The 25,116-nt window shown below is 41.2% G+C and overlaps 1 protein-coding gene across 1 annotated transcript in view; it reads left to right on the forward strand.

The window, feature by feature from the left end:
* The first annotated feature begins 7,164 nt into the window (after nt 1-7,164).
* Nucleotides 7,165-25,116, forward strand: part of nek11 (NIMA-related kinase 11) — a 127,516-nt gene continuing 109,564 nt past the window's right edge. Inside the window, exons 1-3 of the mRNA XM_055013743.1 lie at nt 7,165-9,139; nt 10,523-10,580; nt 11,602-11,778. The gene's annotated coding sequence lies outside the window, so the exon portion shown is untranslated. The remainder of the gene's footprint in view (nt 9,140-10,522; nt 10,581-11,601; nt 11,779-25,116) is intronic.

Raw genomic sequence — 25,116 nt, forward strand, 5'->3', positions numbered from 1 at the left:
GTTGGATGAGGTATTTGATTTTGATGGCCTACATTATGTATTTGAACTGATGAGAAGCTGCAACAGAAGAAGAGAGGGACAGGGAGAGGGACAGGGAGAGGGACAACAGGCTGCAGAGTTTCAGTCAGCCATGCTGTTGTGATACTCAGGAGTTTGGTTTGTTACTCATATTATTGGAAGTATTTGACAGCATTATGGAGAGAATCCACAATTTAAATACTACATCAGAGTATTCAGAATCGTCTAAATATTCAGCCATTTCTTCAGAAATAAACTTGCTTTTGGTTTCAGAAACTCAGTGAATACAGCATGGATCAGCCTGATTTTGGTTCCTATCATTCAGTTTGACCACAGGACAACCCTAAATACAGCCCAGGTTCAAAATTCCCAACGTTTTCCTTTAAGGATAGACAGAAGTTCCATGGGTTCGACAGTTGTCAGAATCAAGATCATGTGAAAAGAGGATGATGGGAACTCTGAAATTTTTAAAGGCAGCAGGGTCACTGGTCTATCTAAAGGGGACAGACTTTTTTTTTTAAACAATACACCTGTTAAATTGCAATAATATATAATAATGTGCGCTTTTATTAGTTGAAGAAGTACATGTTTTTTCTTCTTCTTGCATAATCGGTCATAAATAAGTTTTGCCCATTTAGAGTGAACTACTACTGACATTAAATTTCTGAATTACATCCAACAAAACAATGATTTCATTTGTCCAATTGTTTCAGGTTCATGGGGAAACCCTGGACATCTTAATTAACCCTCTGGCCTTGTTCGATAACATCAATTCGGCTTGTTCGTGGCCATTTTTGGCCACCCACATACTGAGTCTGTAATTTTTTAGATTTTTTTATGTTTTTTGCTACTTTTACTGCATAAAGTTTTTAACTAACATCAGTTCGTATCATACATATAAAATATTCATTCCTTTTAAATTTTTTAACCCTTCAAATGCCAGCTTATTTGTATAATGCGCTTGTTGAAAAACAACCTCAAAAGTGACCATTATCTATATTCCCAGTGCTACTTATTTTTCTTGTTTAATTAATATTACAGTCTGAGATATGTAACTGATTAACAGCAACACTGTTTATGATGCATTATTATTTTTGAGCAGAGAGGGCAAAAACAAAAAAACTCCCTCTCAGCTTGTTTGTGGCCAAAAATGGCCACCCCCGTTTGCATTCTCAAAATGCTTTAAAATGAATATATATTAAAATATTTTTCCACTTTCACCAACTTGATTTTTTAAAGTTGCATCAGTTCTGTCCATGAAAACCAAAATTTCATTCAAATTCAGAATTTTAACCCTTTAAATGCCTTTTAGATCATATAATGTTAATGATCTAAAAGGGGAAAAATGCATAAAATCATTTTTTAACCAAATAATACATGCTACCCGATTTAGTTTTTAACCATAATTGCAGCTATATGTATGTCAATAATGAGCAGTGTCAATGATTTTTATGCATCATCAATTTTTTGTGCAGTGATCAAAAAACAAAAAAACTCCCTCTCAGCTTGTTCGTGGCCAAAAATGGCCACCCCTGTTTGCAGTGTCAAAATGCTTTAAAATTAATATTTTTAAAATATTTTTCCACTTTTACCAACTTGATTTTTTTAAAGTTGCATCAGTTCTGTCCATGAAAACCAAAATTTTATTCAAATTCAGAATTTTAACCCTTTAAATGTCTTTTAGATCATATAATGTTAATGATCTAAAAGGGGAAAAACGCATAAAATCACATTTTTTTAACCAAATAATACATGCTACCTGATTTAGTTTTTAACCATAATTGCAGCTATATGTATGTCAATAATGAGCAGTGTCAATGATTTTTATGCATCATCAATTTTTTGTGCAGTGACCAAACAAAAAAACTCCCTCTCAGCTTGTTCGTGGCCAAAAATGGCCACCCCTGTTTGCAGTGTCAAAATGCTTTAAAATTAATATATATTAAAATATTTTTCCACTTTCATCAACTTGATTTTTTAAATTTGCATCAGTTCTGTCCATGAAAACCAAAATTTCATTCAAATTCAGAATTTTAACCCTTTAAATGCCTGTTAGATAACATAATGCTAATGATTTATAAAGGGAGAAAAGCACAAAATCAATTTTTTAATAAAAATAATACATGCTGCCTGATTCATTTTCTGATCATAATTGAAGCTAAACGTTTGTCAATAATTAGCAGTATCAATGATTTTTATGCCTCATCAATTTTTTTGTGGAGTGACACAAAAAAGAAGAAAAACTCCCACTCAGCATGTTCGTGGCCAAAAATGGCCACCTGCTGTTTTTACAAAATGCTGTAAAAAATACCACGTATTATTTTCTACTTTCAACAGTTAAGTTTTAAAAATTAGAATCAGTCCTGACCATGAAATCCAAAATTTCATTAAGCTTCAAAACTTTTAACCCTTTAAATTTGATTTGAGAAACAAAGCAGCAGTTGTTTACTTTGAACAACAACATGTATTTTGATAGTGAACAAGAGAACAAAAGCAGGGCGTGTGTGTGAACGTGAAATAGTGTGTTTCAATGTGTGTGTGTGTGTGTGTGTGTGTGTGTGTGTGTGTGCGCGCGCGTGCGCGCGCGCTGAAGGGCAGCAGGATGTGCAAACCACAGTAGAGTGATCTTTGCAGACACACTTTCCACAGATTAGATTGAGTGGATGCTGCTCTTCTCCTGAAGGTGCACAGTTCACACCTTCTCCTCATTTTGTTGGTGGTCTGTGGGTCACACTCTGATTCAGACTGCTCTATCCCAGCAACAGTTGTAGCAGTGACTTTTTGAGCATGGGGGACAAGGCCTTTACAGTTTCTGGGGTCACCAGCATGTGCCCCAGCTCTTCCAGGAACACTCTCCTTTGGTAGGTTTTAGGCAACTACTCAGGATGGACTGATTTCCACAGGACAAAGGCATTGTATACCGAGATATCCAGGAGTTTTTAGAAGTGAGCCAGTGGCCAGTGGCTGGTTTTCCTTTCCGACAGCTGTAGGTTCTAACAACCTTGTCTAGTTTATCCACACCGCCTTTGCACCTACTGTAGTCCAGGATTGCTGCAGGCTTCCTCTTTTCCCCGTTGCTGACTGATGGTTCCCTGTGCTTTGTGCTGAAAAGAAGCACATTCTTCCCTTGTTTGGGCATTTAGAACACCACCGTGGTAGTTTTGGTGAAGCGAAGATAGACGACAGAATCTAACTCTGCCACAGCTGGAGGAGCTGGGGAGGTAGCTCTGGTTTGTTTCTCCTGATTGTGCCAGTCAGAGCCAGGTTTCTTCTGAGGAGTTCCTCTGCCAAGACAAACGAAGTGGAGAAGTTGTAAGAAGTGACAGTGTGTCCTTGGAGCCCCTGTGTCAGTTGGAACGTGACCTTCATTCCCTGGTTAACTTCCTGGGAACTATTGTGGGGTTTTCCCTTGTAAATCTGCATCCTCCAGGCATATGAGGTTGCCACATCACAGGTGACCCATATTTTAACACTGTTCTTGGGTTCTGGGGTTTGGGGTGGGTCGGCCCTCCGGTCGCTCCCCTGTCCCTTCCTGCTCTGCTTCCCTCCTCCTCCCTCCTCTCCTGCCTGGCCGCTCGTCCTCGTCCCTCTCCCTCCCCTGGGGGGGCTGGGGGCCCTCCGCTGCTTGGGGGACTGGCATGGGGGCCGGGTGGTCTCTCTGGGGGGGTGGCTCCGGCTCATCCGGGCACAGGCCTTGGTACTTGCCTGTGTGCCGCCACTGGAGATTAGTTTCTGCTGGCTGGGGGCTTCTGTCCGGGCCTGGTGCTGTCCTGGGGAGTGGTGGGGTGGGTGGGGTCTCGGTGGTGCTGCGGGATGGGCGCCCTGCATCCTGGACGTGCCGGCTTCGGGGTGGGCGTGGGGGCTCGTGGCCCTCGCTCCCTGGTGGTGCGGCCTGTTCATCCCTCCGGGGCGGGGTGCTGCATGCGGCTGGCCCGTGGTGGGGCTATGGCGTCTGCCGGGGCGCTGGTCTAGTGCTGCGACTTCTGGGGGTTTTGGTGCTGGCTGGGCCAGTCGGGTTCGGGTGGGCCCACCTTGGCCTCTTGCCTCTGGGCTCTGGGGGCCCTCTGCATCAGTACCGGTGGTCTTACTACCTGTCTCCCCCGCTGCTCTGTCCTCATGGGCCGGATCCACACCAGACTGCCTCTTACTGTGCACTTCACATACTTCACACATCACTGTATATAGTTACTCTTAGGCACATATAGGGACATGACAGTTAGGGCCCTGAGAGCAGGTGGGGGCAGGAACGATGGGCTCTGTGGTGGGGCGGATGGCAGGGCTCTACGGCCTTGTCTCTTCCCCATCACCCTCTTGCTTGCCTCCCCTGCTCTCTGATTTGTTTTTAATGCACCACATACACTCACACCTTGGGGGTAGGTCTGGGACGGCTCGGGGAACTTGGGCCAGGGTAGGCTGCAGAGTAGCCATCCTCTGTGGTCCTCTGGCCTGCCCCCGGACGCCTCGCCCAGCCTCCCCACTTTTAATGCACCACATGACACTCAGGGTTATACTACCACGGTGCAGGGATAATGTCTCCAGTCTGGGATCGGGAGACATATTAACAGGGAGTAATGGGGGAGATTTCACTAATATGGCCTCGCTGGTGGGACCCGGCCCCCTTATGGCTATGGGGTGGCGGGGGTGGACTATCATCCGTGTTGCTGTGGCTGGGGGGTCCCCGGGACCTGGGAGCTGTGGCCTGGGGGGGTTCTCCTGCGTGCCCGACGGGTCCAGGCTGGTGCGATGGCTCTTGGTGGGCTGCGGGGGCTGGATTGGCCGTCCTGGTGGGCGCTGTGGCTGTACTGCGAGCTGGTGGCATGTGGTGGCTCTGTCCTGGTGGGTTGTCAGGGCGCATTGCGGGGTGTGGGGGCCCTGGGTGTACTGCGCTCACCTGGGGCCTGGTGCGGGGGGTATGCGGGGTGCCTCCCTGTTGGCGTCGCCGGGCCCCACCACACTGTCCATTTTTACTCTCTGGACTCGCATCGGGTCCCGGCTCCGATTTCCTCTGACTGGCTCCAGGTGGTGGCCTGCCTTGTGATGGGCTGGTTGCCGCCCCTTCGGTGGGCCGCTCGGCCCCTGTGTCTGGCTTCCTGGCTGCGTGGGGCTGTTGGCCCCCTCGGGGGAGGGGGAGGGGGTGGGGGTGGGCGGGTCGGGTCGGGTAGTGGGGTGGGGGGTACGGTGGGGGCTGGGGTGGGCGGGGTTGGGGTTTGGGTGGTGGGTGGGTCCTCGTGCCCCGGGCCACCTGGGTCGGTCTTGGCGCGCTGGGGGTGTCGGTAGCTGCTCCCTCTTGTTCTCCGGGTTCGCGTCGTTCACGGTGGCCCCGGTGGCTCTCTGGGGGTGCCGCCCTGTGGCTCCTACGGCCCGGGGGGAGGGGTGCCCTGTTGGCTTGGCCCTGCCTTGCCCTGATTGCTGTTCTGGGCTTCCGGGTCCTTCACACTTGCATGTTTGATCAGGTCTCGCCAGCCACTGCCGAGTCCCATTTCAGCGAATGATGGGACCCGCCAGAATGTGCTGAGAATCTCTCCAGAGTCTCTACCCTAAACTCATTCTCTCTTGCACTAGTATCCTCTTCTGGCCTATTCTATTCTATTCTATACTATCAAGACATCCACAATTATGGTGCTCAGTACCGTTTGTTTAATTATTTATTTATTGAATCTCTCTTTCTTTTGTGCTGGTTTGGTTTTCTTTTCTTTTTTCAAAAATTTTTTTTATTTATTTATTTTTTTATTGTTGGACAGTTAGTAGTTGGGAATAACACACCACCTTACTATCTTTAATTGCAATAGCACCGCCTGTTAATTGCTATCCCTGTTCGTCCTGTCCAGTCTTTGTTTCCCCCACACATCACTGAGGTGTAGCGCTGCCCTCCCTGACTTATAATAGGGAATTCTAATAAAGAATGTCTGCTTAGCTTTCAGGGAGGGCTGGTGATGGTCACACACATGCACTAAATATTAAAATATTTGGCTGCAAGACTAAAATATGCATCGATCTCATACAATGTTGACTCCCCTTTTGTGGAGTTAAACAATGAGAACAAATACAGACAAAAAAAAAAAAGATGTCCAGGGTTTCCCCATGAACCTAAAACAATTGGACAAATGAAATCATTGTTTTGTTGGATGTAATTCAGAAATTTAATAATGTCACTAGTAGTTCACTCTAAATGGGCAAAACTTATTTATGACTGATTATGCAAGAAGAAGAAAAAACGTACTTCTTCAACTAATAAAAGCGCACATTATTATATATTATTGCAATTTAACAGGTGTATTGTTTAAAAAAAAAGTTGTCCCCTTTAGATAGACCAGTGACCCTGCTGCCTTTAAAAATTTCAGAGTTCCCCTCATCCTCTTTTCACATGATCTTGATTCTGACAACTGTCGAACCCATGGAACTTCTGTCTATCCTTAAAGGAAAACGTTGGGAATTTTGAACCTGGGCTGTATTTAGGGTTGTCCTGTGGTCAAACTGAATGATAGGAACCAAAATCAGGCTGATCCATGCTGTATTCACTGAGTTTCATTTTTGCCTGAAATCAAAAGCAAGTTTATTTCTGAAGAAATGGCTGAATATTTAGACGATTCTGAATACTCTGATGTAGTATTTGAATTTGATTTGTGGATTCTCTCCCTCTCTTCTTCTGTTGCAGCTTCTCATCAGTTCAAATACATAATGTAGGCCATGAAATCCAAATACCTCATCCAACTGTTCAAACTCTTCTAAATATTCAGCCATGTTTTCTGCATTTTTTGTTGGGATGGGGTTCCTAATGTTGAGGCTTCTCGGTGTTATGTCCTCGTCTCTGCATCGGAGATTGAATGTGAGGTGGTTTCTGTGGCGTGCTCGTTTCTTTTCCAAACGGCGGAATATTATGACACAGTCTTTATTCAGTCTTCCTCGTAATATTTGGATGATGTTCATTTTGTCGTTAACTATCATAGGATAACGTTATTTCTTATACACCGACAAGTCAAAGTAAAGATGGTTTTACCTTAGCTGATATGTTTCAACTGCAACTGCAGTCCTCTTCAGAGCGTCATCTGACGTGTGCTGACGTGTCCTTTTTTATCAGGTGACCGGTCTGACAGATGGTAAAACCATCTTTACTTTGAGTTGTTGGTGTAAAAGAAATAACGTTATCCTATGATAGTTAACGACAAAATGAACATCATCCAAATAGTCTGAATGTCCGTTTTAAACATCTTTAATGTTTAAAATTGAAAGAAATAATTGTCTGAATCTGAAAGAAACTTTCCTAAAACTGATTAAATAGTTCAAGATGATTTATTCAAGTTTGCATGCTGCATACATGCAAGTATTTTTGCTGTATATTTGCTCTAGATTACAGGTTTTCTACATTTCTGCGCACTATCTTTTCTATACCGTCTTTAACACATTTCATTCTTCAGTGAACAGTTTTAATGTCTGACCTTCTTGTTAAATGAATTTTAAACACTTAACTTATAGAATTGCAATTTTAAAAAAGCTAATGTTCCTAAAACTGATTTAATGGTTAAAGATAGATGCATACAAATGTATTTTCTAATATAGGCAAGTTTGCACACTGCATACATGCAAGTATTTTTGCTCTATATTAATTCTACATTACAAGTTGTTTAATTTTTAAAAACATTTTTACATCTTTTCTCTAACGTCTTTAACACGTTTTAGTTCTTCAGTGAACAGTTTTTATGTCTGATCTTCTTGTTAAATCAGTTTTAGACATGTTTAACTTCTAGAATTGAAAAGAAGAGTCTAAAGACAGAAGAAATGTTCCTTAAACTGATTTAATGGTTAAAGATAGATGCATATAATTTTTTTCTAATTTATGCAAATTTGCTCACCCTGTATTAGTTCTAGATTACAGGTTTTCTACATTTTTGCACACTGAATCTTCTCTCTAACATCTTTAACACATTTTAGTTCTTCTGTGAACAGTTTTAGGCCTGATCTTCTTGTTTAAACTTCTAGAATTATAAAAAAAAAGAGTCTAATGATAAACTGTCCTGAAACTTGTAAAATGAATAAACAGAGTGACGGACTGCAGTTTGTTTTATATTCTGTTCAGCTGAATCTGAGTTGAATCCTGATTTCTGTGCATCATGAAGAGAAAAAGTTTATGATAAACGTGCGTTTCCGTTTTTTCAGTTTTTTTGTCTGAATGTTGATGATATAAAATCTGTTTATTGTGTTAAATGTGTGTTTTAGTTTCAGTATTCTGGAGATTGAGGTCTATTCTCTGTCACGTTTAGCGTCAGACGTTCCTGCAGAAACCGTCAGAGCCCAGAGGGATTTTTACCGATGCTCAGGAGATAGACAAGGAGAGTCCCCAGGTTCTGCACCCGTCTCCAGGTTCTGCCACCGTCTCCAGGTTCTGTGCCCGTCTCCAGGTTCTGCTCGTGTCTCGAGGTTCTGCCCCCGTCTCCATGTTTTGTGCCCGTCCCCAGGTGTTCTGCTCCTGTCTCTAGGTTTTGCGCCCAGGTTTTTCTCCCGTCTCCAGGTTTTGTGCCCAGGTTCAGCACCCGTCTCCATGTTCTGCACCCATCCCCAGGTTCTGCTCCTGTCTCCAGGTTCTGCCCCCAGGATCTGCTCCCGTCTCCATGTTCTGCACCCGTCCCCTGGTTCTGCTCCTGTCTCTAGGTTCTGCCACCGTCCCCAGGTTCTGTGCCCGTCTCCAGGTTCTGTGCCCGTCTCCAGGTTCTGCACCCGTCCCCAGGTTCTGCTCCCGTCTCTAGGTTTTGCGCCCAGGTTTTTCTCCCGTCTCCAGGTTTTGTGCCCAGGTTGAGCACCTGTCCCCAGGTTCTACTCCTGTCTCCAGGTTCTGCCCCCAGGATCTGCTCCTGTCTCCATGTTCTGCACCTGTCCCCAGTTTCTGCACCTGTTTCCAGGTTCTGCCACCGTCTCCCGGTTCTTCGCCCGTCCCCATGTTCTGCACCTGTCCCCAGGTTCTGCTCCCGTCTCCAGGTTTTGCGCCCACAATCTGCTCCCATCTCCATGTTCTTCGCCCGTCCCCATGTTCTGCACCCGTCTCCATGTTCTGCGCCCGTCTCCAGATTCTGGTCCCGTCTCCAGGTTCTGCGTCCAGGTTGCTCCCGTGTCCAGGTTCTGCGCTCAGGTACTTTGCCCGTGTCCAAGTTCTGCTCCCGTCTCAAGTTCTGTGCCCCTCTCCAGGTTCTGCCCCCAGGATCTGCAGACTTCCAGCATCAGTAACTCATTGATATATTTTGTCAAAACATAAACAATGCCTCTTTCCCATCGTTGCAAGGTGGACAATGTGCTACAAGCCCAGATTTATCTAAAGTAGCTGTCTTTCAAGCTGCAGGAATGCCTTTACTGAACTCGGGGCCACTGCCACCCAAGGAGTGTTATATTTAATTTTGAAAAAGCACTTAGCCTTACTTAAAGCTTTAAGTTGTGTATTAATATGAAATTAAGAGTTTTGTATTGTTTTATTATCACAGGTTCAGTCTGAAAAGAGGTGGTATCTTTTTAAGCAGTGAAACCATACTAATGAAATAAAATGTAATGACCAACCAGTGTGCAATACTGGATTCTGCAAAAACATAAACTGAATGCAGAATGCTGTATAAAGAAATTCTCTACTTTTTTTCATCTAAATCTTAACATAATGTATTGACTTATTTATGTGCGTGTGCATGTATTTATTGATTTATTTACTTACCTACGAAGTTGAAATTGGCTGCCCTAAAGATTTCCTGTGTTTTATTTTGTTCCTCATACAGTTTTGATGAGTGTGTGACAAATGTGTACGGGACGTTTATGAAAATACGGAACAATTTGCGTCCCGTATTGATTCAATGTGGGACGCAGCAATTAATTGTCAAATAAAGGACGATTCCGTATTTTAAGGGACGGGTGGCAACCCTACACCCAGCTGATGACGGTGACTGGAGAAAAGGTTAGCATGGAGGGGAAGAGGTCGCTGACAGTCCAAGCAGGAGACCAGGACTTAAATAAATATGACATATTTACAGTTTCAGTTCTATATTTATTGTAAAATAGATTTAAAATGTTATTAAGCTTTAACACATAGAAATATTAACTGCTCTTTATTCTAATGCATAGATGAGAACTTAAATACAGAAATGACTTCAAACATGGATGTTTAAATGGTAAATAGACAACATAGTGTAAATAAAAACTGTGACTGTGTTTAGTTAAATGATCATGACAAATTAAAAGATTCCAGTAAAAAAAATCGCTCTCTCTACGCAGTAATACACATTCTGCAATCAACCCAAATAAAGGAATAATGATATTTTTAAAAAATAATGTGCTACAATAATACTAATTACATTGTTTCAAACTGTGATTTCAATTAGAAATTAAGTTTGACTCCAGTAGACATCAATAATTATTTTCACTTCTATTTTTATTTTGTCAAAGTCCCAGTAATTTTGTACAATCCTAGAATTATCAGTAACTATTGACACCTTTCACATATCGATTTTCTAATGTCGCTGTTTGCTTCCTGCAGAAACAACATGAACAGATGCTCCAGGTTCTGCCGTTTTTATCACCGCACGACTTCTGCTGTGAGTACAAGCTCTTATGTATTTGTATTAAGTGTGTTTAAAGCAAAGTCAGTGTAGCCGCGGTGTGTGTAGACTTTCATCTCCAATGAAACGGGATCAAACGCGCAAGTGCTGCGTCCAGACCTGCTGCAGGTAAACAACACAACCCCCACGTCACTTTAGTTAATTTGACCGACGCAGCTTCATCTAAAAACTAAAACGAGAAGAAGCGTCGACTTCTGACTTTACTCAGCCGGTGCGTTCATTATCGGAAATGATCAATTTCGTGGATTAACGACCTCATTAACGGACAGAAGCAGCTGATAAACTACCGGGTAACGGGTCGTTCATGTGACATTAATGTATGTTTGTTTAATGAATAACTGACAGACTGAAATTTTTTAAAAAATACTGAACTCTCCAAACTCCGAGTTCCTTTATCGGACAAATGCAATCCTCTACGTTAATGAACGTCTTTCAAAGTTCTATTAGCTTCAATTGCTGATCACACTTCTGCATTGTTGTTTTTACTAATATAAGCTCAAATATGGGACTTTGCCAATATCAGATTGAGAATAACTGTAAAAAAAAAAAAATAGCAAGAGAAATAAGAGTTAACTTTTCAGGTTTGTATGTGTAATTATTCCTGAGATGTTGTTGTTCAAACAGCCTCAAATTTCAATGTACAAAAAAAAATTTGCTTAAGGTGGGTTGATGGGCAATATTAAAAAATGCATATACAACTGCCACCTCCTCACACATCTAACTTTACCAGTTCTTCTTGCAGTGAAACAGCAGAGAACCAAAAGGTGCCACAGCTTAAACTTTGTTTTAATTTTCCAATGATTATGTACCTGTGTGGATCAGACCCATATCAACATGAGCAGATCATGAGACAAAGGGCAGGTCATGTAAACCCTCCAACAGAACACACTGAAATCAGCTGCTCTGAGGACACTTTGTGTCTCCTTGATCTTGTTTTGTGTCCCCTTGTTGGTTTATTGTTGTCAGCATCTCTGAGTCCACTGTCCTCCGGCCGCAGGTGAGTCCACAGGATGCCCAGGTTCCAGGAGGTGGAGGGGGGCCAGACTTCGATCCCTGCTGGTGGCAGTGGTGGTTTGGTTGCTAAGTGATACAACATCCTGCAGAGTCTGGGCCGAGGGAGTTTTGGTTCAGTTTATCTGGTGCAGGACGTCAAGGCTACAGATGGAGAAGAGCTGTGAGTAGATCAAATCAACACTTTAACACAACAAGTCTTAAACACCATGCAGCACCATTTAGTGCAAAACGTTTTCTTCGGCATCTGCATTGGAAGTATTTGGCATCATCATACCAACCTTTTCTGATGTCGGAGCAGCACTGAGCTGTTTTTTGTTCCTGCACTGTTGTCATGTTGGCTCCTCTTCCATGTCTATCTCATGTCCATCTGTAATTTAGTGTTTGGGACAGTTGGTTCGTATAGGGTGGATCAATTTACATGCTAACCCTGAACATTCATCCACTGCAGAATGCTGTCATTACTGTCTTTGTTTTCAGTCTGTTGCATTAGGGTTTTAAGGGGCGGACGGGAGCTGTGGGACAGTTACTAAAGGTGCACTTGGGAGGAGATCACTGTTTTGTCATCAGATCCAAAGATAGAACATTTACAAAGCACTTGATTTAGCTTTTATTAATGAAAAATAATAATAAGATGAAAAGTACTTATTGCTTTTGTTAATAATAATGCAAAACTTTATCTCTATAACATTATATATATATATATATATATATATATATATATATATATATATATATATATATATATATATATATATATATATATATGACTATAACATTTTAAAGTATTATTCAAATCTCATATCTAAATCTGAATGTACAAGTGTGTTTTTCAAAGCACTACACTTTATGAAAAATGCTGTGCAAGAAGGAAGCACTTCCTCTAAATAGTGGCATCTGAAGTTTGCTGCTGAGCACGTGAACAAAGAAATTGTCTTCTGGAGGAAAGTTTTGTTTTAATGAAACAGATATTTAGCTATTTGGCCACAGCGTGCACAAACATGTTTGGAGGAGAGACGGTGAGGCCTTTAACCCCAAGAACACCAAGCCTACCATCAAGCATGCTGGTGATAGTATTATGCTCTGGACCTGTTTTGGTGCCAGTGGAAATGGAGGTTTATACAAAGTAAATGGAATAAGAAGTAGGAGGAGAATTACTTTCACATTCTTTGAGATAACTTAAAATCATCAGCCAGAAGACTGAGTCTTGGCCAAAGTTGGGTGTTCCAACGAGACAATGACCCCAAAGACATCATTGTGGTAAAACAATGGTTAAACCAGTCTAGAATTAAGGTTATTTACTGACCCCAAAGTCCTGACTTAAACCCCATCAAGAACCTGTGGACTGTGATAAAGAAACAAATCTGTCAGAAAGCCAACAAATATAATTGAACTGCGCTTCACAATTCTATCAAGAGAAGTGGTCAAAGATGCAACCAGAAGCTTGGAGACACATAACAGTAGAGCTTACTTGACGTAAAAATGGCCAAAGGACATTTAATGAAATATTTGCATTCCTGTAAGTATTTTTTTGACCCAGCAGATTTTGTCACATTTCAAGAAGACCTGTAATAAGTTTACGATAGAACCAAAATGCATGGTTGTTTATTGTGACAAAGATGCATGTGTTCGAATCAATCAATCATAGAAAATTTAGAGTTATAGGAGTCATTACAAACTAGAGACTCCTGTGACTCCATGATATACATGGTCTTTGCAAGTGTATGGAAGCCTTGTTCACGTCTGTATAAAGTTATCTTCAGGAGTTCAGCTGAGGAAACACAACACTATGAGCAGTGTGATGTGAAATTGAATGATCTCAGGTTAAGCTCAAGTATCTCTTCCGATAAACGTCAATAGTTCAAGTGGTTCGAGTTGAAGTCATGATCTCTGCTGCACTCTGCTCACGCTGATAGTCACTGTTCTCTGCATCCTGTAATGCAAAGTACAGTAGTAAAAAATGCTGCTTTGACTTGTACAGAATATCTTGTTACTCCATCAGCTGCACATCTAGCGGCTCCTCCTCTGGACTGCAATGCATAACTGATGTAATTCAATCGATCTGCCGTACGCTAAAATTTGGTGCCTCTTCGTGATTTTGTAGTGCCTCTGTAGCGGTTACATTTATAGAAGAGAAACTGAACAGCATTACAAAATGATTTACCACATAGTGGACGAGCTGATGTTCTGAACAGGGCCTCTACTTTCATCCAGTCTGAATTACAGAAGAATATAAACACAAATATGATCCTGTTTGCTTTAATCGGAGGCCGTTGAACTTCTTTTTGGAGGCTGCAGTTTATTTGTAGATAACATTTGACGCACAAAGGCAGTTCAGAGTACTAAAAAAACTAAGACAGAACGGTTTTATGCTGGGTTTCAGCAGCTACAGTTGAGGTAAATCTAGTTCCAATCTCAACATTATGTCAAATGCACATTTAATGTTTCGTTTGAACTTGGTTCAGACCTGAGAACATGCACAATTTGCTATCAGAGACTGAATAAAAAACAACTTGGACAGCTCTGAAGCTGTAGAAGGGAAACAAACAGTTCTGCAGACTGCCACTAGATGGCAGCATCGATCTGTAAATACCTGCACTGTCTTCCAACTTGTCAGAGCTGATCACAGATCAATGAAGAGAAGATGACACGCTGTCTTCAGGTCAGCATTATGTTACTCCCTAAAACAAACAAACAAACAATCAAACTGAGTGCAAACAGCAGTCTCACTGGTCAGAGATCAGACAGATCAGGGATTCATTAATCAGCTCTCTGTAAGCTTGAATAAAAAATCATCCACTGAGACCCAGAGGGTCTTAATGATTATTATTGTTAATAATTTATAGACTTTTTTTTTTTTTAGTTTTAATCTTGTAAATTGAAAAGGAAGAGAACCACAAAGCAACTCCTGCAGCTAGCGCACAACAAAGGATGATTCTTTCCTGAAATGTCAATGCTCTTCACTTCTTATTTGATGAATTCATATAAGAAAAACATCACTGAATGAACCGTAACTATGTCTGTGACTGTGACAATCTTCAACATGTCTGGAGTAAAAGAACAGAGTTATTATATTTTCAATTATTGATGCCACATTAACATGTAAGCAGAATTTTAATGTTATCGGTGACCGAGGTAGAACTAATTCATCCGCTTTACTCGAAGAACTGCATCATAATTCATGTGCTGAACGTAAGTTTACTTAGTTCCTTAGTCGCCGAAGTTATCAGATAAAAGAGAGTTTCAGTCTGAAATACTGAAGAGTAGAAATTTAAAGGAGCATAAAATGGACCTGAAAATTGGACCAGTTGTTCCAAATCTCGGTGAGCTAATTTAACTCACTGTCTGAACAAAAAGCTTCAAATATGAAGTTTAAAAGGGCTGAATTTATATTCACAGATGCATTAGGAGCAATGTGCGTATTCAGACTTTTTTAACCCTGTTGGCTCATTTTGCACCACAATATAAAGTCCTGCCCCTCTGGAAACGGCACAATCATGACTGGAAGGAGAGAGATCTCAGAAATGTCTTCTCTGCAGTAAGACACAGTTAGAATGACACAAATCACGGAGGGAAAGGCGAATTAATTAGTTATTTTACCAAAATTTTAAAAATAGGAATCATCATGTGACCGCCAGTTTTCTAACACTGGAATAGAGGCTTTGCATACTACAGATATTTAGCTCTTTAAATTTTTACAGAGTTTGTATATTCTGCGAGACTACTTCCTGTTGTTTTGTGTCTCTTCAAAACATTTTTCTTTTTTTAGTAGCAATTTTTTCTCATCTTTGTCTCCCTTGTGTAGTTTTGCATTTTGATCTTGCCGTTTTAGGTCTTATTTTGTTTGTTTTATATGTCTCTTTGTGACAGTTTTAACTCTTTGGGGTTGTTATGTTGCAACATACTATAGATATTTAACTATTTACATTTATACTCACTGCAAACTCAACATTTTCCGCTCTGCTCATCAACTGTAGAAAGATGTTTCACCATGCTGAATGTATCTTTCAACTACTTGCTCCTCTGTACACTGCTTTTGAGACATGCTGCCTTTATTTTCCTCTTGTCGTCTCTTCTCTTCTCCGCTCTGTGGAAACGCTGCCTACAGTTCCGCTGAAAGCTCAGAATTTTTCACTATTTTGGGAGATTTTTAAGAATGCGACACGTAGAATATAGTGATTTAAGCTGAGATTTGGTTCCCGTCACACGTGATCAGCTCCAAAACTGTCAGGTATTTCAAATCCAATGACTTTTTCTGTTTTGACAGTTTCTTGCTGTTAAATGATGTCAGATAGATGTTTTTCTTTCTAAGATAAGAGGTCATTCTAACCTGCTGGTTGGTTCATAGGGTTAAAATTTACACATAATTAAACTCATCTAACCATCGTCTGTGGAAAGGCTGACGTGCAATACAAAATTTGAGAATCGTGCAGAAAACTGTGTGCTGGTTCTGTTGCTTCTCATGTACTGTTTGTGTTGTTTTGTTCTCGCTGTCAGTGTCCTGTTCAGTGCTGTACATGAATGTTGTGTGGGTTTACTGTGTCTTCCGCTGCTGTGGACACTCACATCATGAACAGAGTCTTTGTGTTTGATGCTGCAGTCAGACCCGTTCACGTCTCCGTGAAATGAGGCGAAGCACGTTATCGTAAGGCTGTGAAATGAGCCGTCTGACTGAACTTTGACTCACCGCTTTATAGCTGCAGAGAAACAATCCAGGCAGATGAAGACACAGTGTAGATCGTGTTGAAACGTCAGAGCCTCCTTGTGAAGCAGTAAACCACAGAGTATGAAACTCTGATGGTAGAAACTGCTGTCTGCTACTGTGCTGCTGAGTTCTTACCACATAGAAGCCTTTTGCATGATTTTATGAATCCGTTATGCACATTTTTCTCTTACATCGTTGGACAGTGCTGAGCTGTTTGTTGGTGAAAGTGGATTATTCAAACATTTCATAATAATACAAAATTTCTCTGGGCTCCCAAAACTCTGAAATCAGCAGCGGATGGATGTGTCCCACGAGCTGAAATGATGAATTTTCATCACTTGTTTCTGCATCCGAGTCATCTTCATGAAAACTCCAACTTCTCTCATTTGTTTTCACGCTGTAAACTCATCAGAGAAACTTGTGAGCCAGGCCTGAACGTGGGAGAGATATGTGGGACTCTGTAACAGTTATTCATCAGACAGGATGCTGCGTTGTTTTTTTTTTAGCTCTTTCGCATCACTTTATTTAGAGAGAAACCAGGCTATATGTCCCAGCATGTAGAGAACATAGAGAGCTACTGCGAAAATCATTTTGTTGCGTCAGAGTTAGCTTGAGAGTTAGCAGAACAGATTTACAGATTTATTAAAAGTGCCAATGTATAAGCGTTGAGGCAAGCTTATTGCTGTTGCTTGGGCTTATTGTTATTCTAGATTCTTCCAACAAGATTTTTGGCGCCTAACTCGTCCCACAGCTTTAAGAAAACCCACACAGGTTATATATGAGATGTGCAGCTTGATTGGTAATGGTGTGTTGTCTTTTCTTAGCGGTTCTTTGTACGGTTTTTACGAAATTCGTAAAAACTGTGTTAACATCCCTATTAGAATGAATAGGGAGTCAGACAGTTGCCAAAATCAAGCCACCTTTAGATTCCTGTAGCCCTGTTATACATTACAGTAGAAACTTCATTCAAAGTTTAAAGGGGTCACAAGGATTTTAATGTTTTTCTTCTAAATCTGTGTTTTTATATCTTTTATGGTTTTTACGCAGTCGCAGTTTAAGTTTTATGAATTTTATGAAAATCCTGAACTTTCCGTCAGTTAGGGTGTGATAAGTTTTGACCTGAAAAGATTTATGAAAAAATGGTGCAGTTAAGCTTGATCCCTCTCCCTATACAATTTCTACATAGAAATTTTGGCATTTCTGTCTTCTTTCACCCGGTGTAACTCTCATTACCAGCAGACTAAAAGTTTTTTCATAAGTAGCCTGAGAGTAGAGAACAGTGCACAATCAAAACTGTAATTGAGTCTCATTATATCTGAGCTCCAAAATTTCATACGAAAATGTAAAACGTTGAATTTCTCTAACCTGCCGCCAAATACGTACATGACAATAACATGTGTGTTCAAAACAAGATTGTGCTTGACACGATTTAAGATTTTTTTCAATACAGTTTATAGTTTTTGAGCTGTGACTGTTCAAGAAGGTAAATCCTAGCTTCTGCCCTTTGTCCCCTCTTTCCACTGACCTAAAAGGCAGGAATCACCATAGCAACAAATCCTTCTTCTAAGTTTAGTATCAAACACGGCTGCCTCCATGGACTATGTAATGTTAGAAGTTGTGTCCCAATTCAAAGGCTACATGTGAAAGCAAAGAAGGTTTCATTAAGACATGAATACTCCTTCAAATGTAGCCGATGAATGCATCCTTCATTTAATCAGTGGATCTTTAGCAGCCCAGCATATCCCATAATTCATTGCGCACCAGTGACAGTTCGAATCAACAGCTAGAGTTTTAACTGCTTACAACCAAACGGAAAAGATGGATTTATCAGTGTCTGAAGATCATACTTTGAAATGTAATTATTGTGCTACAGCTCACTTCAATAGCTAGCAATACAAATGCACAGTTTGCACACAACCACGCTTTTATCCAAGCTGCCATTGGAAAGTTTTTTAAAAGAAAGCTCAATGCGGTCTTGGGTGGGGCTCACGCTCCTGTAAGTCAGCTGCGCATGTATAATTGTGTTCATGTGAATGGAGCGTGCTGTGGACAACTCACACTCAGAGACGTCATTAGTCGTTCATGTTAAGGCAGCGTGGACAGTTCGGACTCGTGGGGGACACAGGTGACGTGAAGAAAGCATGAGCGATTTGCACATACGAACGGCTCACTTAAAAGAGCTGTTTAAATGACTGACTCGTTCGTGTCACATAATAGCTTCTATAAACTGACAACACTCCTCACTTTAACTTTACAATTAACGCTGTTTCCTAAATGCTTTACATGCAGGCTACCGTACACGGTACACAGGCGTTCAACACAATGTGAAAATAAGATGTTTTAAAGTCTTTTTTCCCCAAGTTGAAACCGACTGACTGTATCTACATGGGCTGTTTTCCACATGCTGAAGTTTTAAGCTTCAGTTAATGCAGTCGAACATTTTCATTTCATTATAAGAAGCTAAAATTGTGCTGACCTTAAGAGAAAGAGGGAACAGTGCCCTTTTAATGTCACTACCTTTCTCCTTGGCTTTAGTTATAAAGAGATTGCTTAAACAGATTGCTTCTGAACTCTGTAGCTCTGCTGGATGGACTCCTATGAAGCATTTAAAGCTTCCGGCTGGTTCTTTGTGTCTTTTTCTTGGCCCAGCAGCAGTTCCTTCATTCAGCTTCTTTGTGTAACCCTAAAGAGTTGTTTGGCTCACCTGCCTCCAGTGCTATGGGTCAGGCGGGTTACAATTATCTTATGTTCTTGTTATATTTTGCTATCTTCCGTGCTAATAAACTCACCAAAACTGCAGGACAGTTTCACAAAGTTTATTTTATTTATTTTAGTAGGTTATAGCAAATATAATAGAAAGTAGGAACCAACATTTGGGACATAGAGCAGGGCAAGAAGTAAACATAAAATAACAAAATATCTGACTAAATAATTAATGAAATAATATCTAAGGCACAAATCCCAAGTCTAGTATTACATTTGTTTTCTGCAGCTGTTTGCAGCCTCCATTGTCTCTCCTTTAGATACTCGATTGCCTGTTTACGGAGCAGATCGTTCTGCTGTTGACCTCAGGGTTCCACTCAGTCCAGCTCCTCGTTCAGATGTTGTACCTGCTCTTGGTGGGAAATACGGAGGAGAAGTTGTGGCTCTTCAGTGTGGATGGGCTGACTGATGTCCTTCTCAGTATTCAGAGAGCTCTGTGGGTGGAGTTGCTGTTTCAGTTCCTCCAACTCCTGCTGGACTTCTCTATCTCAGATACAGCTAGTTGCATGAGTCTGATGCTGCTGTTAAGTGTTGCTGCTCAGCCAGCAGACTTTGAAAGAGCTCAGTCTGCTCAGGTACACTTTGATGCATGGAACTGATTTCTCTCTGCAGTTGCCACTTTTTTTGTTTTCTGCGCTGTATCTTGCACCGCTGTTGGAGCTCTTGGTACGAAGCTTGTTGAGCTCTCTTCTCAGTTGCTTTTCCTCTTTAACCAGCAGTTTTCTGTGGCTCAGCTCAGACTGCAGCTGTTGAGTTCCATCTTCCTCCAGGTCCATCTTCCATTGTCAGTCCTCTGTATGCATGACTCTCAGTGGTACAGATCGTTACAGTAATTGGTCGTTTTCTTAGCTTTGTCCAGCTCCAGAATCAAATATTTGATTTATTTCCTCTGAGTCATGTTCTCATTTTCCTCAGACTCCAGACAGGCTTGGAGCTGCTGGATTTCTGTCTCCTGATTCACAGTGTGTTCAGAGAGCTGCTGGATCTTTGTCTCCTGATTTGCAGCGTGTTCAGAGAGTTCTTTGTTCTTTGTCTCCAGAGAGACAATGCCTTCCTGGGCTCTTTGTAGCCAAGTCTTCAGTTCCACCACCTGTTTCAACTGAGCTTCTATTCCTGCTCTGCCGAACATGTCCCAGTTGTTGGGACTCAGGACGGCTAAACTCTGTCTTGAAATGCTGCTGTTTATGTCTTTCTTTACTGAAGGCCTTGATTCCTGCAGTGACGTTGGGACCTTTGGCCTCAGTATCGAAAGCGCTCTATTCAGCACGGGCAATGTTTTCATCACATCATCGAAGATAAACAGTTGTTTGAGGCCGACGTGTCGTGTCAAAGCTGACAATGTCGTTAGCAACTGAGCAGCACACTGAAAATGGAGAATCACTCTGGATTTGTGGGAGGACGTGGACGGACCATCAGACGTCTGAACACAGACTGAGAGTCAAGTTGGTGTTTTTGTGTCTCTTTGTGGTTGTTTTGTGTCTCTGTGATCATTTCACAATCAAGCTGGCCGCTAAGCTAACAGCTGGCTAAGCTGACAGCCAACTGGCAAACAGCTGATCACGTGACCAAAAAAGGCTCAGACGGCTAAGGAGGTCGACGACATTAAAAAGTCGCTTGGCTTTCTTGCAGGAGGACAATCTCTGCTTTCAGGATGCAGCAGAGAGGTATACTGGAGCTGGTGGAGGAGGTAAAAACGCTCTGCATCCAGAATGCCGAGGAGGATGAGCGGTTCACCTTTTTGGAGAGCAGGGTTGCAGACCTGGAACAGAACACCAGGATAAATGACGTGATCGTCACAGGGCTCCAGGTAAAACCCCACACATACGCTCAGGCAATGAGCGGCACCAGTGGGAGGGGGCCTGATGAGCTGAGCTGTACCTGAAATGCAATAGGACTAGCTGTCTCTTGGTCTGTCCTGATCACCCAGCATTAGCAGCTAGCTGTTTTCAGCGAATGGAGTACATAAATTCAGTTGTGTTTCTGTATGCTGCGCTTCATCGTTCAGCCTGGAACTGATTCATTCATTCTGATATTAAAGATGTTCATCTGAAAGAAATGTTTCATCCACATCATCTGATAATATTCTATCAGCTTTTTATAAATGTCAGCTGCTGCCTGCAGGTTCACAGTTTATCTCAGCTGCTTGTAGCTGCTTTTGATTGAGTTTAGTCATGTCAGATAACATCAGACGCAAAACATGACTGCACGGAAGGAGCTTCTTATTACTTATTAACTAATTAACAAAGACATAAATGATGTAGAAACTAATGGTAAAGGTCATAAATCAGGAACTGCAGTGTGAGTGTTACGGGTCCCAAGAATAGGACCACAGCAACAAAAATGAATAACTGTAAAATACAGGAGATAATGCGCAGCAATGAAGACACTCAGCACTGTCTGTCCTCCAGGTTACATCTGTATTATTTTGGTTTCAATTAACAGAAAACATCCATCGTTTTGTACAAACATCCCGGTACCAATGTCCTTGTAAGTGCAATATTGTCTCTCTTTTCTTCCATTAATACAGACTGTTCACATTCCAAGACTTCAATGTGCTGGATACAATCATCTCTAAAACATACAGTGTAACCACTGTCTTAAAAACAAGCTTCCTTTAGCTGTCTAAACTCATAGAAGGACAAAGGAACTTTCAGGTCATGTAAATACCATATCATAATCATTTTATACAGTTACTGTTATCAAAGCTATTAAAAAATAAAACATAATCCTCAATTGATAACAATTTTCTTTGCTTAACTATCTGCTAAATACCAGATTAAAACTACAACAGGTGTAGGAGCCCAAATAAAACTGTAAAGAATGTACAAAAGAAGGTGAGATTCTGCAAAGTTTCATTTTTATTCACTGACAAAAAAAGCTAAATATTTTGCTATCGCATTGGTTCTTTTTATTGTCTCTTAGTCTGGTTTTAATTGTGATAAAAAATGTCACTGAATATTTTTTTTGTCATTGATGAACTCACCACTGAGGTTCGGAAGTGTGTTTTAAGCTCTGGGAAGAGTCTGGACCTGTGATAATGTGTGTGTCTACATACTTTTAGCACTGCTGTATGATATTCCAGCTCATGCGTCTCTTTCATTTTCCTGCACTTTGACTCTTTGTCCTGCGGCTCAATCTCAGGTGTGCCCTCGTCTTCATCCTCCTCTTCATCCTCCTTGTTATCTCCTGGAAGTCTCTCTAATGAAGTCTCCAGCTGGAGCTACAATCTGTCTTCTGCTTCCAGCTGCTGTCAGGCATTTGTGGTTTTTCAGAAAGAGGGATGAAGCTCATGGAGAGCGAGTGGGACGAAGGGTTTGGTGTTTTGGTGAACACTCAGGAGAGATTCTTGAAGAACAAATGAATTCTCTGTCACATAGTAGTGGATTTCTTCTAATCGATAAAACCTTAAAATAGGTGGCTCGCTAAGAGATCAAAAAGCTGCCTGGGTTCTGTGTGAAGCCAAACTCCAGCTGCTCTTCATCACATTTCCCTCTTGTGCAGCTGCATTGGTCAGTTTTTAAAGCAAAATCAGCCTCTTGTGTTCTTAAATTTCAACATAAAGACAACATGGAAGCATCTTGTATCTTTGCACATGTAATGACAACATATAGACAACCAGTTTTAATGCTCTCCATGAGTCCACATCAACATTTTGTCAAAATATGTCAAGAAGAAAAACAAACTGGAACCTTGTCTTGACACACATGACATTCTGCTGGCCCCAAAACTTTGTGAATTTTGCTATAGACTGTATGTTTAGTAGGAAATATGGATACATCTTTCTATATACACTTAAAGGAGCTTTCTGTGATAATGATACCACTGTTGTTTAAACATTGCGCCCTTTTCCCCCACTTTCAAGGGTCAATAATTAGAAATTCAATCATCTGGATCTGATGTTAGAGGAGGTTAGAGGAACTGATATATATTAAATGTTATATTTTATAGCATGTTAATTATTAAATGTGACAGAATAAAGTGATTTTGGTGAAGTATCGCGATTTAAAGCTTAGATTTTGAAAGAAACAAACAGACGTCAGAAAGATGAAAATCTAACCTTTTCTTCTGTTTTTGACTTTTTTTATTATTCACAGATAATTAACATTTCAAAGTTGCTGTAGGTTTTGAGGCTGAGATGATTCATAAGATTTTCTTTTGTTTGATTTTTTTACAGATAAAAAAAGAATGAAAAGTTCTTATTAGAAAATGTAATATATGTTCTTTAAACCGTGCTTCTACCTTTCATTTTGAGCAGCTGCGTCAAGAAACACTGTAAGGAATTATTCAGGATGTGTTTGCACTAACTAAAGGGGCTGCTGTGATGAATTTATCACAATTAACAGTTTAGTTTTGGAGAATTTTAAATGGCACATGTAGAATGAAGTGGTTCAGATGAATGTGTCATGATTTTAATCTTAGATTTGGTTATTTTTTCTGATAAAACTACACAGATATGTTCAAGGACGATTGGAAAGATGGAAATCTGACAACTCATTTTATTTTTATAGCTGCTTGTTGATAAATGGTGTAATTTGGAAGATTTGGAGTTTTAGATTTAAAAACGCTAACATTTTTTTCAAAACTGCTGGCAGTTTTTGTGGTTCAGAGGGTTAAACTTCTCAACTTCTCGGGCATTTTATGTTTAATGCAGAATAACTTCCCTAAAACAGCTTATTCATTTACATTTAAAGCCTGCAGTTCACCTGAATACTTTCTGAATTGTTGTCAAGCGCAAAAATGACTGTTCTGATATGAGTCAGTCTTGGTGAGTCAGTTGTGCTGTGCAGCTCAGAATTAATTGTTTTTTAGAGTATCAGGCTTGTTTAGTTTTTTTTGCAGAAGGTGTAAAAGAGATGCAAAGATTTTAAACTTACACTAGATTTGGCTGTTTTGTCATGATGGAACCACGCGTGACACGTTCACTGACTGTTGGAAAGTTGACGATTCTTTCTGTGGTCGCAGTTTCTGGTTGCTAGAAGGTGTCATTGTGGTGATGAAACATGTCGTTTAACGTGGGTTTTGGGGTTCAGATGTTTATTACAGACTGTAAAAATTCAAAACTGCCTCTTAAGGGTAAAAACTGAGTTTAATTTTCTTCTATCACTCCTTTTCTTATCTATTTCCAAGCTCCTCTGTGTGTCCTGATTATTATAGAGCACTTTGGTAAAAGGAACCAAGTTTCCATCCTGAACTTTTCCTACAAACTTTTCCACCAGCTGAGCATGTACAGCGTCAGTGTGTTGCTCAAGGGCATTGCGTCAGGACGAGCCGTTCTCTGACTCTGTTTCTGCAGGACCTCTGTGTTGTCAGAAAGCAGATGGTGAGTCGGTGTTTGGAGTCATCATCTCTGCCCTTTCACCATCTGACAGGCCTTCTCACCCCTCGTCCTCCCCCCGTCTCTCCTCCCCTGATAAATTTAGACCTGGCGCCCTGATCGATGTGTCAGCGTTTCCTCATAAATCTCTGATGTCTCTGAGACGAACGTCGAACGGCGTCTCCTTTCTTTCGCTCGTCAGGTGTGAAGAAAAGAGCTGCAGCGGCTTAGAGATGAGAAAGAAGGAGGTTTTAGAGCACAAAAAGAGCTTCATCCCCTGGCCTTCCGTCTAGATGCGGTTTCCATGGTGACAGAAGTGCAGCGCCTGTTCACTGTTATCCCGACTTTCACGGCTCAGTTTGTCTCAGCGAGACGCTAAAAACCAGCAGATGAAGCTTTGTGGAGTTCTCCTTCACTGAAAACACAAACTGTCCTCCTGAGAAACACAGAGAGGAGAATTTATCAATCAAACAACAGACAGTCAGCAGCTCAGAGTGATTTCCAGCCACCAGAAAGTGTTTGTTTCATTCTAATCAGACTGAATGACAGTACGGGCTTAGTTTCTTTTGTCTGAGTATTCAGTTAGTCAGGCAACAAATTAGTTGTCTCAGACTTCAGCCTGCGAAGCTTTATGTACAGTCCTGTGACAAAGTACATGCAATGTAAAAAAATGAATCAAAGAACTTCTTTTTTTTTTTTTTAAATGGCGGCACTTGGTT

This window comes from Amphiprion ocellaris, chromosome 9, assembly GCF_022539595.1.
Source record: "Amphiprion ocellaris isolate individual 3 ecotype Okinawa chromosome 9, ASM2253959v1, whole genome shotgun sequence".
Lineage (NCBI taxonomy): Eukaryota > Metazoa > Chordata > Actinopteri > Pomacentridae > Amphiprion > Amphiprion ocellaris.